The sequence below is a fragment of the Oratosquilla oratoria genome, unplaced genomic scaffold (assembly GCF_046742065.1).
Source record: "Oratosquilla oratoria isolate Oo_2021 unplaced genomic scaffold, ASM4674206v1 SCAFFOLD59, whole genome shotgun sequence".
Taxonomy (NCBI): Eukaryota; Metazoa; Arthropoda; class Malacostraca; order Stomatopoda; family Squillidae; genus Oratosquilla; species Oratosquilla oratoria.
In genome coordinates, this window is record NW_027467723.1 from 1012445 (window position 1) to 1019944 (window position 7500).

At 43.7% G+C, this 7500-nt stretch overlaps 1 protein-coding gene across 2 annotated transcripts in view; it reads right to left on the reverse strand.

Annotated features, from left to right (window-relative positions):
* LOC143023775 (uncharacterized) overlaps positions 1-7500 on the reverse strand; it is a 776468-nt gene that overhangs the window by 350002 nt on the left and 418966 nt on the right. The window lies entirely within an intron of this gene.

Below are 7500 nucleotides of genomic sequence, written 5' to 3' on the forward strand. Positions count from 1 at the left end.
CACTTTTTTCTCTCCTTCTATTCCACTTCTTCTCTCTCATTCCTCTCATCTCAACCTTCTCTTCTTCTACTTTCTCTCCCTCTTCCTCTTCTTGGTCTTTTCTTTCCTTCTCTTCCACTTTTGTCTCCTCCTACTCCAGTTACTCTCTCTCACCTCAGCCTTCTTCCTCCTCCTCCTCCTCCTCCTCCTCCTCCTCCTCCTTTCTTTATTTCATCTCTCCTTATTCTCATTCATTTTCATTTGTTTTTCTTCTTTTATCCTCTTTCTCTTTTTAACTACCTCTTCCTCTTTCTCCTCTATTTTTTTCTTTTTTTTTTCATTGTCCATAATTTCCTTCTTAAACTTCTCTTTCATCTCCCTCTCTTTCTTTTTCTTCCTCTCTTTTCTTAATTTCCTTCACTTTCTTTTCTAAATCCTCTTCCTCTTCTTTCTCTCTTCATTCCCTCCTGCCTCCCTCATTCACATTCTCCTCTTTTCGTTTCGCCTTTCTTAACTTTCTCTTCCCTCTTCTCTTGTCACTCTTTACACGCTCCTTCTGTTCCTCTTTCTTCTGGTTCTCCTCCTTCTCTGTTCCTTCTCCTCCCTTTTCTTGAGCTCCTCCCCCTTCTCGTCTACTCCCTATTCCCTTTCCCCTTCTCACTCTTCCTCTGCATCTTCTACTGCCCCCTTCTTTATCCTCATTTCCATTACTCTTCTATTTCGTTCTCTTCCTCCTCCTTTCATCATTTCTTTTCTCAACCTCTTCTCCTCTACATCCTATTACTTTCCTTCCTCTCTTTCCTCCTCCCATTCTTCTATTTCCACTCTTTATCAGCGTTTTCGCTCTACTCATATTTTTCATTCATCACCTCCTTGTCACGATCCTCAAGTCTAATGCGGCAACATTACCGCGAGCGAACTCTCCACCTGACTTAGCTTATCTGGTCTTCGCTTCCGGGTCGTTAACTTCTCACTCAGATGACAGACTTTAAAGACTCCACTAAAGACTGTTTGAGCTTCCACCTAACGATTTCATTATGGGGGCTGGAGGAGGATAGTCTTAATCCCCTATTCTCCACTACCAATCCTTTCTTCCCTTGCGACCACTCCACACTCACCCCATATCATTCCACCACTGAATCCCTTCAGCCAGCTGAGTCCTTTCAACGAGCTGAAATTCTTCAAACAACCACACCACTTCAACCAGCTGAATGTTTTAAACAGCTGAATCCCTTCAACCATCTGAATCCCTTCGACCATTTGAATCATTTCAACCAACTAAATTCCTTTAACCAGCTAAATTCCTTCAACCACCTAAATCTATTCAACCACCTGAATCTCTTGAACCAGCTAAATCTCTTCAACCATCTGAATCCCTTTAATCAGCCAAATCTCGTCAACTGAGGCCCTTCAATCAGCCAAATCTCGTCAACTGAGGCCCTTCAACCAGCTGAGTTCTATCAACCAGTTGAACAAATTCGAGCAGCCGAATCCCTTCAACCAACTAAGTCCATTCAATCAGTTGAGTTACTTCAACCAGATGAATCACTTTAATCAACTGTCTCCCCTCAACCAGCTGAATCCCTCCAACCATCTGAATCATTTTCACCAATCAAATTCTATCAACCAACTGATTCCCTTTAACTAGTTGAATCCTTTCAACTTGCTGAACCCCATCAACCAGCTGAATCCCTTTAACCAGCCGAGTCCATTCAATCAGCTGAATCACTTCAACCAGATAAATCACTTTAACCATCTGAATCACTTCAACAGGCTGAATCCCTTCATCCAGCTGAATTTCTTCAACCATCTGAGTCCCTTCAATCAGCAGCCAAAGCCCGTCAACCAAATGAGTTCCATCAACCAGCTGAGTCTTATGAACCAGCTGAGTCCTATCATCCAACTGAATAACTGTAGCCAGCTGAATCCCTTCAATCATCGGAGTTCCCTCAATCAATTTAATCACTTCAGCCAGATAAATCACTTCAACCAACTGAATCACTTCAACCACATGAGTCTTTTCAACCAGCTGAATCCTTTCAACCAGCTGAATTCCACCAATCAGCTGAATCCTTTCAATCAGCTGAATCCTTTCAACCAGCTGAGTTCCATCAACCAGATTAATCACTTCAAGTAACTGAATCCTTTCAACCAGCTGAGTCCCATCAACCAGCTGAGTGTTTTCAACCAGCTGAATCCCTTTAACCATCTGAAACCATCCAACCAGTTGAATCCTTCCAACAATCTGAATCCATTCAACCAGTTGAATCCTTCCAACAATCTGAATCCCTCCAACCAGCCAAATCCCGTTAACCAAATAAGTCCCTTCAACTAGCTGAATCCCATCAACCATCTGAAATATTTCAGTCAGCTGAACCATTTCAACCAGTTGAATCCCTTCAACCAGCTTAATCCTTTCAATCAACTGAATCTCTTCAAGCAGTTGAATCCCTTTAGCCATCTGAATCCATTCAACCAGCTGATACAATGTACAAGGTCTCTTGTCTTTAAGTACAGATGGTTTTAATTCAATGAAGACCTTTCTAAAACAAAGACTAAACTTCGAAGATATTTCTGATCGAGGAAGATGGCATCCAGACCTACCTTCAATACTTCCATTGTCATTCATGAATTATGATTTTCATCAGTCGCCAAGGGATTTTATTCAACCTAAGGAAGCTCCTACGAAGAGAGAGGATTAGGTACGTTTCTATTTGTAAGTCTGTTTGTAACATGTGTTTCATGGGAGTGCCTTATGTGCTCGTAGGATTTATGTTCCAACCTGTGTTTCATGGAAGTGCCCCGTGTAGGCTTTATGTATGTAACGTGTGTTTCATGGAACTGCCTTGTGTAGGCCATATGGTCTCTTGCAGTTTAATTCATTCTTATATTTTTATGTTCTTATGTCTGCTGTCGGATGGTTGTAATCGGACTATAGAGATTTCCTGTATGTGTGTGTGTGTGTGTGTGTGTGTGTGTGTGTGTGTGTGTGTGTGTGTGTGTGTGTGTGTGTGTGTATGCATGTATATGTGTGTGTACTTGTGCATGTGCGGGCGTGTGTGTATACATACACATTTCAACGCAAATCATCCTACCCTCGCATTCCATCATTCCAATGTTATCAGAGAGGAAATTTCTGTTCCCATGGCAACCAAAGGTCGTGATATCCCACCATAGCGCCATTTTTTCTTCTCTGGCCAAAATGCAATAGGCATTCGCTTTGATTTTTTTTTCTTTCTTTTTTAGTGGATCTCTTACATATCTGCTTTTGTCTTGTTCGCTTTTTCCTCCTCTTTTCAACGCTCTATTTCATTTGTGAGTATACACGCACGCACCTACGCACGCACCTACGCACGCACACACGTACACACATATACATACAACCTGGGCCTAGTGGGGTTAGTGTGCGGGGTAGAAAAGAAAAGAAGGATAGTGATAGTGCAAGTGATCCTCAACCAGGTCCTAGAGGTGTTAGTGGTCGTGATGTTTGTGGGGGGGGCATGCATGATTTTGGTGGGGGTCACAGACGGCGATCCTGCCCCTTCTGGACCACCTACTATTTATGACGAAGTCCCCACCCGCAGTTAGTGGCTATACACTATGTTCTATGCTGGCCAGAAGGAGCAGTGTGGAGAGGTCTAGGGAGCAGGAGGGGTCCCAGACCAAAGACGAGGACGTGGAAGATGTGGAGGAGGAACCATCCACCCCTCCACCTATGGAGCCCCCATCCACCCCTGGCCCTTCAACCAGCAGCCCCCGGGATGTGCATCACGTGCACACGCAACCTGGGTTCCTGTCCCCCATACTGAGGCCAAGGAGTCCTACCACTCAGCCTCAGGTAAGTATTTTTTTCCCTAATTTTTTAGATATGTGAAATAAATTATGTAAGCCTTGTATCCTTAGATTACGACAGTTGAACTATCATAAGTTTGCATAAGAATTTTTAATATTTGCAAACGTGTATTTTATATTCCTACAATTTATTTTTCCTATATTTACGTAAGGAGCCTTATGTTCATAGTTATGTAAAATATGTCTTCCCAGTGTTCTAGTTTGTCTTAAAACAGTAGAGAATTTCCAAAGAAAAGTAGGATCGAACATCCGCAGAGTGATATGCGTGAATTACCATTGCATGGGCCACTAGGCCTTCTGCAAATTCCAAATATCTTATGTTTTCTTCTTCTTCTTCTTCTTCTTCTTCTTCATCTTCTTCTTCTTCTTCTTCTTCTTCTTCTTCTTCTTCTTCTTCTTCTTCTTCTTCTTCTTCTTCTCCTCCTTCTTCTTATCCGCTCAGGGGGCGAGACAGGACTTGGGTGCTGCATTGGCTCAAGCAACTGACGTTGGGGCCCAACAACAACAAAAACAGCAGCAGCAGCAGCAACTACAACAACAACAACAACAACACCCATAAGTAGCCACTGTAGTGCCCCAACAACGTCGCCGTGATTGTTGGGGCCGTCGCGGCCGTGGTCGACGTTACCGGGCTAGCCGTGGCAGGCAAGTTCAAGGTCGCCCGACACGTGCCAGGCGGGGAGGACGAGGAGGAGGAGGAAGTGACGGGAGGGGTAGCGAGGGGTCAGGCGGAGGGGACGAGGTTGTGCGGGAGTGGCAGGATGGCAGCAATTTTGTACCAGTAATAAACCCTTTCCTAGACGAGGTGAATGCTGGCAAAACCAACGCCAACCTCATGCGAGATTCTACACGCCTGGCCTTCTTCCAGGAGTTTGTGAATGAAGAGTTTGTCTGGCAAGTTGCCACCCAAACAAACAATTATAACAACCTGGCATTGGGCGGCAAGATCGTCAAGCCCAAAACACAACGCCTGATTTGGAGGCCCACTGGAATGGCAGAAATGTTTTGTTTCCTCGCAGCTGTGCTGCTGATGGGGATAGTATAAAAGTCTTCATATAAGAGGTATTGGACAAGTGACCCCATCCTCTCCAGCCCCATATTCAGCAAAATCATGCCCTTGAACCGATTTGTAGATATAATGGGCAATCTACATTTCTATGACATCCTGCCCAACAACATTCTCGACCTCCCTGCCGACATAATACGCCGAATACATCCTGGATAAGACCACTTCAAGCAGGCTTTCAGCAGAGCTTTCAAGCCACATCAGAAGCTATGCATCGACGAGAGCCTGGTATTGTGGAGGGGCCGGGCACATTTCCGGCAATACATCCCGAGTAAGTGACACAGGTTCGGCCTTAAACTGCTCGTCCTATGTGACTGTGTTACAGGATATGTTCAAGACATTATCATGTACACAGGCGGTACACCGGAATTTCAGGCCAGGTCGTCGGCACGTTCCTGGAAAGTTACGTAGATCGGGGCCACATACTCTATGTAGACAATTGGTACACAAGTCATGTTAGCTGATTTTCTGCATAAAAACAAAACAGGAGTGTGTGGCACTGTCAAGCGTAACCGAAAGAATATGCCACAACGTGACGTGAAGTACTTCACGACGAAAAACATCCTAGCTATCACATGGATCGATAAACGCGAGGTCAACCTGCTGACGACTGTCCACGAGCCTCACACGATTCAGCCTCACAGTGTAGACCAGGCTACAGGCAAGTACATCACCAAACCCGCTGCAGTCCTGAACTATGATAAGAAGATGCGACTCGTGGATAAGTTCAATGCCATGATTTCGTCCGTGGAATGTGTCAGAAAGAATATAAAGTGGTACAGGAATTTTTTCTTCCACTTCCTCAACCTGTCCACTCATAACGCCCACACCCTCCCCTTACGAGGACTTCATCACTGAGTTGGCAAGGGAAATACTTGCCCACCACCCGGCAGAACAACAACCCCATCGCACAGCTTCCCAACCCCGCACAAGTCAAACTGACACCCCCGAAAGACTCAGTGCACGCCACTTTTGCTGGTCGATCAACCACCGTGAGTCGAGAGAAAAATGACTCGCTACGAGTGTGTGCAATGTGATGTGGGATTGTGCTTCCCTCAGTGTTTCTATGACTATCACACTATCTTGAAATACTAAAAGGACAGATAAACAATGTATATATTGAAAGAACATTGTATATAGTGTATAATTTAGTGTATAACTATGTCACGTACAAACAATAATTGTAAAAACTAAGTACAATTATTGATAACTGAAAACGAAGTATTATAATAATCTATAATAAAATTATGATAAGGGACTGTGACGTTTTTATGGCACAAAAAAATACAATAATATTGGATAATAATTTGTAACAGACACTAACATTGCTTACTAAAAAATTTACCAAAACAATTCCTCTAAGAGGGGCAAGAAAGTGTTCTCAGGCGGTAAAGAACCAACGATATTTAGTGGGTGTTTTGTCCTGACTTTTGCTGTTTTGGACATGCGGGAGGAGGTAGTGCGTCTGTTACGTTGTGAACGCATGTCCACAGATGTTAGTAAAGTAGAAGAATTAGAGTCCTGTAGAGGGTTTGGAGTGGTTGAACTTTGAGAACTCTGTTGTATGAGGGTGGTGGAGCAATTTGTGCTAGCAGATGGTGCATCCTCGTGTGATGAAGCGGAGTGAATTTGAATGGAGGGAGTAGAATCAACTGACGCGAAGTCATGTTCTGCCTGTGCCTGCTCGGTCACGTGAATGTGGTTTACTTTGTGAGAAGTTGCTGATGGCAATGCAGGGAGGAAATTATTTGCATAAATTATACCATTTTGAGCAGGGTAAATGACTATGTTATGTTGCTTCATCAATGTTAAACCTATGAGGATATCAGCAGGAAAGTGAACGTCAGCTACGTAGGTGGTAACTGGAATGGATGGGCACTCATCTTTGAAGCTAATGTCTAGGGAGAATTTACCAATCATCATGAATGGTACACCATCTACATTACAAAGGTTGACATCGGGCGGTTCCAAAATGGTGACACGTTTAGCTGCAGTGCGGAATTTATGAAAACTGTGTGTTAACATTATGCTAACTGAGAAACCCGTGTCGAGAAAGATTGTCACTTTGGTGTTGCTAAACGTAGCATTGAATGTTAAGGAATTAGAAGACATGTCTGGGGTATCTAGGGTATCTACAGGTAGAGTTGATAAGTATATTTCCGGGTATGGAGTAATAGTCCTTGATGTCATTGAGTCTTGGTATTTTTTAGTCATAGAGGAGATGTGTTATATGAATACCTTGCAGGAGAGATATCTGGGGATTTTGATCTGTGTTGTCTCCGTGCTAACAGCACACGGCAACGATCACTCGTGTGGAAACATGTACCGTGACAATCGCAGCGTCGGTGGTAACACGTGTTTGCGAGGTATCCTGATTTATGGCAGTATTACAAACCAGTTGTTTTCTTGATGGAAAGCGTTGACATGAGCAATGTTTAGTGCGAGATTTATGTCTTGATCTCGTGTTATGTGAGGGGGACCTAAGCTATTGTGTGGGTAGGTGCAATGGGTACTGATTGATTCTGGATCTGGCTGATGGATTTGTCTGTGTTCAGAGAATTTTCTCAAGAACTCACCTAGTGTGATACCTGGTGTGATTCCGT